Source organism: Hypanus sabinus, chromosome 12 (genome assembly GCF_030144855.1).
Source record: "Hypanus sabinus isolate sHypSab1 chromosome 12, sHypSab1.hap1, whole genome shotgun sequence".
NCBI lineage: Eukaryota > Metazoa > Chordata > Chondrichthyes > Myliobatiformes > Dasyatidae > Hypanus > Hypanus sabinus.
The window spans coordinates 13,322,080-13,337,879 of record NC_082717.1 but is presented as its reverse complement, the minus strand read 5'-3'; positions in this window follow the sequence as shown (position 1 = coordinate 13,337,879).

Here is a 15,800-nt window from a genome sequence, read left to right as displayed (position 1 = left end):
ATGCTTTAATATGCTCAGCAAGAGTGGTCAACCTCAGAACAAAACTCGATAGTAAATAAGAAGCACTCAGTGTGGAAAAGATTACTTTTGGGGGTTTTGAGTTCCTGAATACACTATAGATTGTAGTGGGCTTGCTTGTATTATGTACCATTCCAACATTGCATATCTAATTCAATATTGGTATGGGCACCATAGTAATGTAGCGGTTAGTGCAACGCTATTTTAGCGTTGAGCGTTACAGGGTTTGGAGTCCAATTCCGGTGCCATTCTATAAGTCCTCACCGTATAGGGTATTCAGATGTTGTTTTCTCTGAGTTGGTCATTGTAAATGGTCTTATGATTAGGCTAGGGTCAATCAGGTTTGTCAAGAGGTTGCTGGGGCAGCTTTTCTTGAAGGGCTGGAAGGACTTATTCTGCACAGTGTCGCTAAATAAATATTCTCATTTATCTAAGTACCTTATCTATTAGGCCTTTTAAATGTAGGTGGGGAAATAATTGCACCTACCAAAGTTGCCTGTTTCTTTCCTCCACCATCAATGCTTTTCTCACCTGTATCTTCCATTTTGCACACGTCTGCCCTCCCCGCATCCAGCATAATTCCACTGTCTCCAATTCCACCACCAAGTACATCTTTCCCTCCCCGCAACCCCCAACACACCTACACTTTTCGTGGGGGGTAGAGGGTCGCTCTCTACACGACTCTTGTCCATTTGTCCCTCCCCATTGATCTCCCTCCTGGTACTTATCCTTGCAAGTGGAGTAAGTGTCGCACCTCCTCCCTTACTTCAAGGCCTCAAACAGTCCTAGGTGAAGTGACACTTCCATCTGTAATATGTCTGTTCTGATCATATACTGTATCTGGTGCTCCTGGTGTGGCCTCTTTATCAGTGAAACTCGATGTAGATTGGAAGACTGCTTCGCTAAGCACCTATGGTCCATAAGCCAGAAAAAGTGGGATCTCCTGGTGGTTGGCCCCCATTTTAATTCTATTACCCATTTCCATTCTGACATGGCCTCCTGTACTGCTGCAGTGAGGCCACACTAAAGTTGGAAGAGCAATGCCTTATATTCTGTCCGGGTAGCCTCCAAACTGATGGCAAGAACATCAACTTCTTGAACCTAGTAATTACCCACCCCCTCTCCTTCACCGTTCCTCATTCTCATTTCCCCCCTCACCTTATCTCCTTACCTGCCCATCACCTCCCTCTGGTGCTCCCCTTTCTTCCAAGGCCTTCTGTCCTCTCCTATCAGATTTGCCCTTTATTTCTTTCACCAATTGACTTAACAGCTCTTTAATTCACCTGACCCCTTTCCCAGTTTAACCTATCACCCACCACATTGTACTCCTTCCCCTCCCCCCACCTTCTTCTGACAAAGGGAGGATGAATGCAGGGTCCTGGTGGACTTTGTCCAATGGTGCAAGCTGAATCATCTGCAGCTTAACATCAGTAAGACAAAGAAGATGGTGATGGACTTAAGGAAGACTAAGCCTGCACTGCTCCCTGTTACTATTGATGGTGAGGACCAAAAAGTACCTGGTAGTGCACCTGGATGACAGACTAGAGTGGAGAACCAAACCAGAGGCGATGTACAAGAAGGACCACAGTCACTCTAAATCCTAAGGAGTCTGAGTGAGGTCTTTTGGAGTATGCAGGCCGCTCCTTCACATGTTCTACCAGGCAGTTGTCGCCGGTACAATCTTTTATGCGGTGGTGTGCTGGTGCAATGGTATCAACACGGGTAATGCCAGCAGGTTTAATAAGCTGATTAGAAAGGCTGGTTGTGTTATAGGAGTCAAACTGAACACACTGAGGCTGTGGTAGAACAAAGGACCTTACAGAAAATCCTAGCAATTTGGGACAATGTTTCTCATCCCCTTTTGGATGCGATGGGAGATGAGGACCTTGATACAATATCTCACTAAAGAGGTAGTGCTGAGCAAACCTGTGGGTCTGAAGATAGATAAAGTCCCCTGGTCCTGATGGAATTCATCCTGGGGTACTGAAAGTAAAGGCAGAAGTTATAGTAGAAGCTTTGATGACAATTTATTAAAATTCTCTGGACTCTGGGCAGGCACCAACAGAATGGAAGACGGTTAATGTCACACCACTGTTTTAAAAAGAACGTAGGCAAAAGGCAGGTAACTATAAGCCAGTTAGTTTAACATCTGTATTTGGGAAAATGTTTGAAGCTATCAGTAAAGTAGAAATGGCAAGGCATCTGAAAAGAAATTCATCAGGCAGATGTAGCATGGATTCAGCAAAAGCAGATCCTGTTTGACAAACTTGCTGGAGTTTTTTGAGGATATAATGAGCGCAGTGGATAGAGGGAGACAGATGAATGTTATTTACTTGGATTTCCAGAAGACATTTGATAAGATGCCACACAAAAGACTTATTATAAGATAAAGATGCATAGAGTTGGGGTGATGTATTAGCATGGATAGAGGATTGTTTAACTAATAGAAAGCAGAGAGATAGGATACATGGGTGTTACTCTGGTTGGCAATCAGTGATGAGCGGTGTGCAGCAGGAGTTGGAACTGGCCCCGCAACTGTTTACAATATACCTTAACAATCTGGAAGAGGGGACTGAGTGTAGTGTATCTAAGTTTGCTGACGACACGAAATTGAGTGGAAAAGCAAATTGTGCTCAGGATACAGAGAGCCTGCAGAGAGATATAGATAGATTAAATGAGTGGGCAAGGGTCTGGCAGAAGGAGTACAATGTTGGCCATCCACTTTGGAAGGAAAACTGGAAGAGCAGATTATTATTTAAATGGTAAAAGAAATGCAGCATTGCTGTGCAGAAAGACTTAGGAGTGCTTGTGCACGAATCACAAAGGGTTGGTTTGCAGGTGCAGCAGGCTATCAAGAAGGCAGATGGGATGTTGGCCTTCATTGCTAGAGGGGTTGAATTTAAGAGTAGGGAGGTTATGCTGCAATTGTACAGGGTACTGGTGAGGCTGCACCTGAAGTACTGTGTGCAGTTCTGATCTCCTCACTTGAGAAAATACTGGCTTTGGAGGTGGTGCAGAGAAGATTCACCAGGTTGATTCCAGAGCTGAGGGGGTTAGACTATGAGGAGAGATTGAGTTGCCTGGGGCCGTACTCACTGGAATTCAGAAGAATGAAAGGAGATCTTATAGAACACAAAGTTATGGAAGGAATAGATAAGATAAAGGCAGGGAAGTTGTTTCCACTAGTAGGTGTGACTAGAACTAGGGGACATAGCCTCAATATTCCGGGGAGTAGATTTAGGACGGAGATGAGGAGCAGCTTTTCCAAGAGGGTGATGAATCTGTGGAATTCTCTGCCCAATAAAGCAGGGCAGGCTACCTCAGGAAAGATATATACAAGAGAACAGATTTTTGAATAGAATGGGAATTAAAGGTTATGGGGAAAGGGCAGAAGGGTGGAGATGAGACCATGGCTAGGCCAGCTATGATCTTATTGAATGGAAGAGCAAGCTCGTTGGGCCAAATGGCCTACTCCTGTTCCTATTTCTTATGTTCTTATCTCATATTTTTTCTCCAGTAATGATGAAGGGTCTTGGCCTAAAAACATCAACTCTACTCTTTTCCATAGATACTACTTGTCCTGCTGAGTTCCTCCAGCATTTTGTGTGCGTCGCTTGGATTTCCAGCAACTGCAAATTTTCACCGATTTGTAACAATATGACTTCTCATTCCTGTATGGTGCAACTGAGCACTGAATAAAGGAAGAGTTTTTGAGTTTAGTTGTTGTGTAGACAATTACAGTATTATATGGACTTGGCTTTGCTCCAAATTGTTTCAAGCACTCACTGTACTCATTTCTTAAGTGTTTTGATTCTTGATCTTTGCTAATTGGCCTTGTTAAAACTAATTTCCAGATTATCAGTATGCAGCCAAGGCAGCATACTGCCTTGGATTCTCCAAGTGTAGCATGGGATCTGTTAAGTATCAATCTGCCAGCAGAGACAAAGAATACGCTCTCTTGTGTAGGAGTGTTCGGGCCTGGACATCTCATCCCTAGTATCACCAAAGCAGATTAGCTTATATTCTATTAATAAAAACAAAAACATTCTTTGTAAGCATGTTTTGTTCAGTGACAAAGATCTGTGATTAGTTCTTGGTAATGTAACTTTAAGTGATCTTTGGTGTTCAGCAGAATTGATGATACCAACGCAGGTATGAAAAATCATAATTTTTTAAACATTTACCTGTATGAAATACTGGAGCATCCACAAGATTTAATTAAATCTTAAAACCTTCTAAAATAGCCTTTTGAAAAAATTTGAGCAAGTCACAATTTGATTTAATTTTTAGGGGGTAGAGAGGTTACCAGTAATTATGGCTGTTACGAAATGCACCTCATCCAATATTTGTAAAATATTCTCCCAGAGGAATATTTTGTTGCAGAATTTGTCTAGACTTTTAGAGAGGGGTGCAACACTGCACACCATGAGGAATTCCTGTCAGAAACAGCTGGGTTGTTGTTTTTAACTGGGCATTTGTGCACTCAAAAGCTTGTTAGTTTCATAGTAATGATACAAATTTGAATCAGGTTTAACATCATCGGCATATGTTGTGAAATTTATTAACTTTGCAGCAGTACAATGCAATTGATAATTTAAAAACTGAATTATAGTAAGTATATATATGCATTAAATAGTTAAATTAATTAGATAGTGGAAAATAGAAATAAAAGAGTAGTGGGGTAGTGTTCATGGGTTCAATGTCCATTCAGAAATTTGGTGTCAGAAGGGAAGAAGCTGTTTCTGAAGCTGTGTGTGCCTTCAGGCTCCTGTACCTCCTTCCTGATGGTAGCAATGAGCAGAAGGCATAATCTGGGTGATGGTGGTCCTAAATGATGAATGCTGCCTTTTAGAGGAATTGCTTCTTAAAGATGTTCTGGATACTGTGGAGGCTAGTGCTGATGAAAAAGTCGACTGCCTTTACAACTGTCTGCAGCTTACTTTGATCCTGAGCAGTAGCTCCCCACAACGCCTCCCCCCCCCCCCCCATACCAGACAGTTAGAATTCTCACCATGGTATATCCGTAGAAGTTTACAAGTGTTTTTGTGAAATACCAGATCTCTTCAAACTGCGAACTTTGGGTCAGTAGCTTGAGATGACTTGTGGAAGTTTGCTGTATCAAATAGCCTCAACAGTTTTAAACATTTTTTCTTAAACTGTATTTCAAAACCAATTTATTGGCTTCTCTGTCCAATTCCTTCTTCAGTTTTTTACTTTTTCCACCTATCACCCCCCTGCTTCTCACTTCATTTCCCACCCACCCTCGCACCCACTTACCTATCCCCTCACTGAGTTTCAGAGTTCAAAGGCTTCACCCATCACCTGCCAGCTTGTACTCCTTCCTTTCTCCCCACCTTATTCTGGCTTCTTCCCCATTCCTTTCCAGTTCTGCTGAAAGATCTCAACTGAAAACGTCGACTCTTCATTCCTCTCCATAGATGCCACCTGACCTGCTGAGATCCTCCAGCACCTGTACAACCTCGTATTTGTTATTGACACTGGGGCACTTTGATTTGAAAGATGCGCCTCATCTATTTTTTCTCTGGTCCTGCTGAAGGGTCTTGGTCCAAAATGTCCACAAGAGAAAATCTGCAGATGCTGGAAATCTGAGCAACACACACAAAACACTGGTGGAATTCAGCAGGTTAGGCAGCACCTATGGAAAAAAGGACATTCGATTTTTCAGTCCAAGACCCTTTATCAGGACTGGAGAAGAACAGATGAGGAGTCAGAGTAAGAATGCGGAGGGAGGGGAGCAAGATACACCAGATGATAGGTGAAACTGGGAGGGGGAGGGGTGAAGGGAAGAGCTGGGAATTTGATTGGTGGAAGAGATACAGGGCTGGAGAAGGGGGAGTCTGATAGGAGAGGACAGAATCCATGGAAAAAAGAAAGGGGGAGGAGCACCAGAGGGAGGCGAGGGACGGGCAAGGTGATAAGGGAGAAGGAATGATGGAGGGGTGCAGGCATTACCAGACGTTCTAGAAATTGATGCTTGTGCCATTAGGTTGGAGGTTACCCAGACAGGCGTTGCTCCTCCAACCTCATTGTGATAGTAGAGGAGACCATGGACTGGTGTGTCGGAATGGAAATCGGAAGTAGAATTAAAATGGGTGGCCACTGGGAGAACTTGCTTTTTCTGGTGGATGGAGTATATGTGCTTGGGGAAGCAGTCTCCCAATCTACATTGGATCTCACCACATCAATGGGATTATATTATAGATTATATTATATTATAGATCAGGGGGATTTAAAGGAGCAAGTTTGTGGAGAGATCACAGACTTGCAGTTGTGATTGTAGGTGATTATAGCTTTCCACATATTGACTGTGACTCCCATATTGTAGAACAGCAAGGTGGATAGTTGGTCAAATGTGTTCTGAATATAAAAGTCCCAACTGGATAGAGTATGATATTAAATCTCCTACTAGGGAAAATGACAGGGCAGGTGGCAGAAGTTTCTGAAGGGGAAACACTTTGCCTCTTGTAACCATAATGCCATTAGTTTCAGGTAATTATGGAGAAGCATAGGTCTGGTCCTCGGCTTGATATCTTATTTGGAGAAAGGCCAATTTTGGTGGTATCAGAAAGGATAATACATTTTACTTTGATATTTGCCAACAATAGCATATTTTCAATGAACTGGATCAGCAAATTTGTGGATGACACCAAGATTGAGGGTGTAGTGGACAGTGAGGAATGCTATCAGAATGCAGCAGAATCTGAGACCAGCTGGAAAAGTGGGGTGAGAAGTGGCAGATGGAGTTTGATGCAGACAAGTGTGAGGATTTGCATTTTTGGGAGGGAAAACCAGGACTTACATGGTGAGTGGTAAGGCACTGAGAAATGTGGTAGAACAGAAGGATCTTGGAATCCAGATCCATAATTCCTTGAAAGTGGCATCACAGGTAGATAGGGCTGTAAAGAGAGCTTTTTGCACATTGACCATAAATCAAAGTTTTAGTACAGGAGCTGTAATGTCATGTTGGGATCATATAAGTTCTTGGTGAGGCCTGAGTTGGAGCATTGTGCACAGTTCTGGTCACCTACTTTCATGAAAAGTATCAATAAGACTGAAAGATTTTGCAGAAAGATTATTTATTTACTGATACAATGCAGAGTAGGCCCCTCTGGTCCTTCGAGCCACACTGCCCCAGCAACCCCTGACAAACCTGACTGACCCTAACCTAATCACAAGACAATTTACAACGACCATTTAACCTACCCAGTACATCTTTGGGCTATGGGAGGAAAGCGGAGGAACAGAAGGAGACCCACACATTCCATGGTGAGGACACACGGAGACTCCTGGCAGAAGGGCACTGGTACTGAACTCCGAGCTCCGGAGTGCCCCCAACAGTAATAGCGTTACGCTAACCGCTACGGTACTGTGGCTCCCTATTTACAAGAATGTCACCAGGACTTGAGGAACTGAATTGTAAGGAAAGGTTGAATAGGTTAGGACTTTATTCGCTAGAGCGTAGGAGATTGAGGGGAGATTTGATAGGGGTATACAGAATTATGAGGGGTATAGATAGGATAAACACAAGCAGGCTTTTTCCACTGAGGTTGGGTGAGACTAGGCATGGCATGGACGAGTTGGCCAGTTTCTGTGACGTAGAACTCCTTGGCAGTAAATATGGGCACAGGTCTGTTACTGCTTAAGACTGAGGTACATGCTTCTCCCCGGCACTAACTTTAATTTTGATGGGCTCATTGATCTGAATTGTTAACTCCGCTCCTCTCTCTCCTCACAGGTACCAACTCACCTGCTGAGTGTTTTCAGAACCTTCTTATGGGAGATATTAGGGTTGTTGACAAGGTGAAAAGGAGTGTACAAGGTGTGGTGGATGGAGCGATGGGAATGATGGGATTTTGTCCTGTAAACACAACTGGCGGGTGGAGATATGGGGGTGTGAGGTGCTCCTTCCCTCCTGCAGGTTATGGATGCCTGACCTATGGGTGCCCACTCCTCATTACATTGTTAAAGTATGATGCTTGTACATATGTTCATTCCTAGAATTCCCAGGGTGTAGGGGGTGCACCTCTGGTGAAGGGGCTTGCTGTGCCCATTCTGAGGCAACTCACTCACCTTTGGTTCCCACCGGATTCTCAGCTTTCACCTGTGGCTCCAAGTAGCAGCTTGCAAACAGCAGAAGCCACATTGGGGACACTGCTTTGACAAGTGGGCTAAACCACTTGAGGACGGCTAGTGGGTCTCATGCCTCAGTGAGATAGGGACGCGCCTGTCCTTGCATGCAAACTCACCTCCAGTGGACTGGGTGGATGAGATCTACAGTGGGATCCAATGGCCAAGAATGTGACTCTGAAATGCTCCGTGCAGAGTGAAGGATGTGACGAAGCACAGAAGTTATGGTTATCCCCGGCAACCAAGGAAGACTCCAGTTGTGACGCCTGTTCGTGCTCCTGGACTCAGACCTCCAAGGTCGAGGGAGTGGAACTGCCCCAGTGCAGCAGCTTTTCCACTTTAAAAACCCTCCCGCACAAGTTCCCTGTTCCGGTTGGACATGACGGACAGCTACCGCCACTTTCCTAGAACTAGTTTTCTTCTTTCTCTCCAACTGTTAAAACTTGTTATTTCTTCATGCTCTTAGGTACTTTAGATACCAGTTATTACAATACTGCAGTTACCATATTATGTAATTTTTGTGTATTCTCCAATCTACAGACAAAATTGACTTATGGGCACTGGAGGCAGTCTGTGTGCTGGGTTGCAGGAGTGGGGAAGGGGCTTGTTTTACTGTTGTTGCTTGTACCTTAATGTTGTTATAGCTGCGAGTGGTAGTGGGACAAGCTCACAGGACCTATTAAATGCTCCCAGTGTCTCTAATAGCCTCTGACAACCAAGACCAGCTCCTGGCTTAACTATTAAGCCCAATGGAACCATTGCAACAGACAGGAAAAGGGGCAAAGGTGGGTAACTGGTGCCTTAAAACCAATTGCTTTGGGCAAATGGGGCTCGTCAGTCGTGGTTGGCAGCACATCTCGGATAAGGAAAACTCTGATCCCAAACCTCCGCTGTCTTATGGCTACACCCACTTATAGGGAAGACTTCAGGAGTAAACTTTGAGGGAAATTCCGGAGCTGGAGTCCCTAAGGCAGTCCTACATTGAGTTCAACCCTGACTGACAACTCCTGTACAACAGCTGGTGACAAATCGTATCAGTCTCTGCCGTTCCTTTGAATTCATTAGCTGCATAGAGAGGGAGAACTTGCAGCATGGCAACAGTTAGCTCCCCATATCATACTGCCCCGGACTGTGTACTGGCTTGCATATCACGTAGACAGCTGGGATGCAACTTCCACGGTTGACCCCATCCAGTGGAGGGCCTCATTTGTTGCTGGTTGTATGTTGGCTGTGTGTTGCTCTGCTGAGCATTGTGGGTGAGCTGTGTTGACGGTGAAAGGTATGGCAACACTTGTGGGCTGCCCCCAGTGCACCCTCAGATTGTGTTCGCTGTTCAAAGTTCAATATAAATTTATTATCAAAATACATATATAGCACCAAATACAACCCTGAGATTCGTTTTCTTACAGGCTTACTCAATAAATCCATAGAATAATAACCATAATAAAAATAATGAAAGACCACACCAAATTGGGCGTTCAGCCAGTGTACAAACAACATATTTCACTGGATGTTTTGATGTACATCTGTAATTAATAAATAAATCTAACCTTTAGAAACAGATTTTTGTAAAGACCCGTCTGTAATAATTTTTCCTTAAACATTTTCATATCAGATTGGCCACAGTTGCTTCATTCCTGCTTTCCATCGATCACAAGATCACAAGATCACAAGACAAAGGAGCAGAAGTAGGCCATTCGGCCCATTGAGTCTGCTCTGCCACTCCACCATGAGCTAAACTATTCTCCCATCTAGTTCCAATTTCCGGCTTTTTCCCCATATCCCTTGATACCCTGACTAAATAGATACCTACCAATCTCCTTAAACACTCTCAATGATTGGGCCTCCACAGCTGTATGTGGCAACGAATTCCATAAATCCACGACCCTCTGGCTAAAAAAATTTCTCCTCATCTCTGTTTTAAATGGGTACCCTCTAATTCTAAGACTGCGACCTCTTGTCCTGGACTCACCCACCAAGGGAAACAGCCTTTCCACACCTACTCTGTCCAACCCTTTCGACATTCGAAATGTTTCAATGAGATCCCCTCTCATTCTTCTATACTCTAATGAATACAATCTAAGTGCCGAGAAATGCTCCTCATATGTTAGTCCCTGCATTCCAGGAATCATCCTAGTGAATCTTCTCTGAACTCTCTCCAACATCAGCACATCCTTTCTAAGATAGGGGGCCCAGAACTGCACACAGTATTCCAAATGGGGTCTCACCAGTGCCCCATAGAGCCTCATCAACACCTCCTTACTCTTATACACTATTCCTCTTGAAATGAATGCCAACGTAGCATTCGCTTTCCTTACTGCCAATCCAACCTGGTGGTTAACCTTTAGGGTATCCTGCACTTGGACCCCCAAGTCCCTTTGCACTTCCGATTTTTGAATTTTCTCCCCATCTAAATAATAATCTGCCCTATTGTTTCTTCTTCCAAAATGTACAACCGTACATTTCTCAACATTGTATCTCGTCTGCCATTTCTTTGTCCACTCTCCTAAACTAACCAAGTCTCTCTGCAACCTTTCCTTTTTTTCAACACTTCCTGCTCCTCCACCTATCTTGGTGTCATCCGCTAACTTAGCCACAAAACCATTTAATCCATAATCTAAATCGTCGATATACAGTTTAAAAAGAAGAGGCCCCAACACCAACTCCTGCAGAACACCACTAGTAACCAGCAACTAACCAGAATAGGATCCCTGTATTCCCACTCTCTGCTTTCTGCTTATCAGCCAATGCTTCACCCATTCCAATATCCTTCCTGTAATTCCATGGGCCCTCATCTTATTAAGCAGCCTCTTATGTGGCACCTTATCGAAGGTCTTTTGGAAATCCAAATACACAACATCCACAGCCTCTCCCTTGTCAATCTTATTTGAGATTACCTCAAAAAATTCCAATAGGTTGGTGAGACAGGATCTTCCCTTCATGAAACCATGCTAGCTTGGGCCTATTTTGTCATGCACCTCAAGGCAATTCATAATCTCATCCTTGAGGATCAACTCCAATAACTTTCCAACTACCGATGTCAGACTAATAGGTCTGTAATTTTCTTATTGCTGCCTCCCCCCTTTCTTAAACAACGGAACTACATTTGCGACCTTCCAGTCCTCCAGAACCGTGCCTGAGTCTACTGATTCCTGGAAGATTATTTCCAATGCCTCCACAATCTCCAAAGCCACCTCCTTCAGAACCCATGGATGCACTTCGAGTAACTTCCATCTAAGTAACCCAGTTGTAAACTCAACTGCTAATCTTCTGACGTCACTAGAAGGGGAACTGCAGTAGGGATGGAGAACACCTATCAATATTTTGTAGAAGTGTTTAGATAGTTTGTGAATGCTTTCCACACAATTGCAAAAAAATGTAAGTGGCGATGAAAAAGGAAATGCAAAAAAGACTGGGCTGGAATTGGGATTAAAGATCAAAATCAGAACGATTTAATAACAACTATAGTGCAGAGTAAAGCAACAAAAGTGATCCCAAGGGTAAAGAGGAAAAAATATTTCCAGTTTATAGTCTGCAAGCAATATGTGAATGTGTAAAATATATCATTAGAAGTGCATCAGCTATATAATATTGTGTGATAATAGTGACTACAGCTCAGCATTCAATATCATCATCCCCTCAAAACTAATCAATAAGCTCCTATACCTTGGTCTCAATACCTCCTTGTGCAACTGGATCCTCGATTTCCTCACTTGCAGACCTCAGTCAGTTCAGAATGGCAACAACATCTCCTTCACCATCAAGATGGATGAGAACAGCAGATAGCTGGGAAGACCACCACTTGGAAATCCTCTCCAAGTCACTCACCATCCTGACTGGGAAACATATCGCCGTTCCTTCATTGTTGCTGAGTCAAAATCATGGAATTCCCTCCCTCACAGCACTGTGGGTGTACCTACACCTCACACTGCAGCGGTTCAAGAAGGCAGCTCATCACCACCTTCTCAAGGGCAACTAGGGATGGGCAATAAATGTTAGTTTAGCTGGTGACACCTACATCCTGTAAATGAATAAATATTTAAAAAAAACAATCTCCATCAGCACAGGTGCACCCCAAGGCGGTGTGCTTAGTCCCCTGCTCTACTTACTTTGCACATATGTCTCTGTGGCCAAGCACTGCTCTAAAGCCATATTTAGGTTTGCTGATGACACCACTGTTGTTGGCCGAATCAAAGGTGGTTGAGATTGGAAATCTGGCTGAGCGGTGCCACAGCAAAACCTCTCACTCAAAGTCAGCAAGACCAAGGTCCTGATTATTGACTTCAGGAGGAGAAAATCGGAGGTCCACGAGCCAGTTCTTATTCAGGGTCAGAGGTGGAGAGGGTCAGCAACTTTAAAATCCTCGGTGTTGTTACTTTAGAAGACATATCCTGGGCCCAGTATGTAACTGCCATTATGAAGTCAACATGGCAGTGCCTCTACTTCCTAGGGAGTTTGTGAAGATTTGGCATGACATCTAAAATTTTGACAAATTTCTACAGATGAGTGGTGGAGAGTATGTTGACTGGCTGCATCACAGCCTGGTATGGGAGCACCAGTGCCCTTGAATGGGAAATCCTACAAAAGTACTAGATACAGCCCAGTCCACAGGTAAAGCTCTCCCCACCATTAAGCCCATCTACACGGAGTGCTGTCGTAGGAAGTTTGGCTGTTTGACCATCCTGTTGGTTGTGGTCCTTCATTGATTCTATCGTGTTTCTTGTACCTATTGTGAATGCTTGCAAGAAAATGAATCTCAGGACAGTAGTATATGGTGACATATATGTACTTTGATAATAAGTTTACTCCGTACAGCTGATGAATCATAAAGAACAGCAGAGAACGATACCTTTTGGCACCAGTGGTGTCACAGGAGTTGCCAGTCAGCATCGAACTCAACGTAGGATGGCCTTAGGGACTCCAGATCCGGATTTTTACTTTGGGGTTTACTTCTGAAGCCTCCCCCATGAGTGGATATAGCTGAAAGGCAGCAGAGGCTTGAGATCAGAGTGATGGCAGCAGAGAGAAGACAGCACGGCCTGGATGGTGGGGATCCTAGATAATGGATGCTGCTTTCCTGCGGCAGAGCTCCTTAGCTGATGGGCTTAATGGTGGGGAGAGCTTTACCTGTGGACTGGGCTGTATCCACCACTTTCTGTGGGCTTTTCTGTTCCTGGGCATTGGTGCTTCCATACCATGTTGTGATGTAACTGGTTAGGACACTCTCCACTGTGCATCTATAGGAATTGGTCAAAGTTTTAGATGGCATGCTGAATCTGTGAAAACTTTTAAGCAGAGGCAGAGGCCTTCTTTGTAATGGCACTTTGTGATAATCCCAGTATAGACCCTCTGAAATGATAAAACCAAGGTATTTAAAGTTACTAACTCTCTGCACCTCTGATCCCCTGTTGAAGAGAGAATTTAATTTTATTTAGAGATATAATGCAGAACAGGCCATTCTGGCCCTTTGAGCTGTGCCACCCAGCACCCTCTGATTTAACTCTAACCTAATCACGGGATAATATGCAATAACCTACTAACCAGTGTGTCTTTGAACTGTGAGAGGTAACTGGAGCACGCAGAGAAAACACACGCCTTTCACAGGGCGTGCATCCAAACTCTGTACAGATGACATTGGAATTAAGCTCTGAACTCCAACGCCTCAAGCTGTAATTGCATCGCACTAGCTGGTTGAACATTGCCAGTAAAGGCTGGGGTAATGACAGCAAGGAATTGGACTTTGGGAAAGGCACGACTCCCACTGGAATTGCAGAATCACCCACCCAAAAACAACAACAACATAACCATTAGTCTAGGTACACTGAATTCTGGGTAAGGAAAATAAAAGCCTATTTATCAAATATCCTGGGACATTCCTTACATTAATGCTGCTAATATAAGTGCAGTTGTAAACATCTCAGAAATGGTTGCAAAGAACTGCATACGGAAAATAAAACCAAAGGGAGACTGGTCAAGGTTAATCACACAGTTCTTTAACAATCTACATCATTTACAAGATTTGATCTGATGTTGGATCTGAGGATCAGAATCAGGTTTAATATCACTGGCACGTGTTGTGAAATCTGTTATGCAGTAGCAATACATAATAATCAAAACTGTGAATTACAGTAAGATATATATACACACATAAAATAGTTAAAGGAACATACACAAAATGCCAGAGGAACTCAGCAGGCCAGGCAACATCTATGGAAAAGAGTAAACAGTCGATGTTTCAGGTCAAGACCCTTCTTCAGGACTGGAAAGGAAGGGGAGAGGTCAGATTAAGAAGGTGAGTCGGGGTGGGGGTGGGAAGGGACGAAGAAGCACAAGGCAGCAGGTGATAGTGGAAACCAGGAGAGGGTGAGACAGTGAAGTAAAGATCTGGGAAGTTGATTGGTGAAAGAGAGAAAGGGCTGGAGGAGGGGGAATCTGATAGGAGAGGACAGAAGGCCATGGAATAAAGGGAAGGAGGAGGAGCACCAGAAGGAAGTGATGGACAGGTAAGAAGATAAGGTGAGAAGGGGAAACCAGAATGGGGAATAGTGGGGCGGGGGGGGGGGGGGGGTAAAAACAACTGAAAGTTCAAGAAATTGACGTTCATGCCATAATTTTTTGCACTACTTATTTAAATTAAATAAGTAATACAAAAAAAAGTAGTGAGGTTCATGGGTTCAATGTCCATTCAGGAATTGGATGGCAGAGGGGAAGAAGCTATTCCTGAATGGTTGAATGTGTGCCTTTGGGCTCTTGTACCTCCTCCCTGATTCCAGATGGTAGCAATGAGAAGAGGGCATGTCCTGGGTGATGGGGGTCCTTCAATTGGATGATGACTTTTTGAGGCATCAGTCCTTGAAGATGTCCTGGATACTACAGAAGCTAGTGCCCATGCTGGAGCTGACTATGTTTATAACTTTCTGCAGCTTATTTTGATCCTGTGCGTCCCCCTCTCCCACAATACCAAATGCTGATGCAGCCATTTGGAAAGCTCTCCACGGTACATCTGTATAAATCTGCAAGGGTATTTGGTGACATACCAAATCTCCTAATGAAATATAGCTGCAGTTGTGCCTCCTTTGCAACTGCATCAATTGCTTTGGGGTTGAAAACACTGACTCATTATTCCTTTCCATGGATGCTGCCTGACCTGCAGAGTTCCTCCAGCATTTTGTGTGTGGTCCTCGGGATTTCCAGCATGTGCAGAATCTCTTGTGTTTTGGATTGGTATCAAACACATGAATTATCAGAAGTGCAATGTCATTACAATTGAGGGTCAGGCAGTAAAATTAACTTTATTTATCACGTATGTTTGTACATTTCACTGTGGGCTTTGCTGTACATGTGACAAACAAAGCTAATCTTTAAACTGATAGAGACTCAAGCACAACAAACTCACTCAGGCACTCCCTCTATAGGTCTGTGCTTATGAAAATGATACGCATTAGATGCAAATTTAAACCAATACCCTGACTGTTCTCTCGGGAACATAGCAGTCTTTTCATTGGCCAGAACACTAGATCCATCTCAGTCAACATCACCAAAATGCTCTGGACAGTATCACATCGCTGCTCAGAGGATTCATTGTGCTGCAGCTTGTTGCCACGTCTCCCATATTTCGACACTTCAAAAACGTA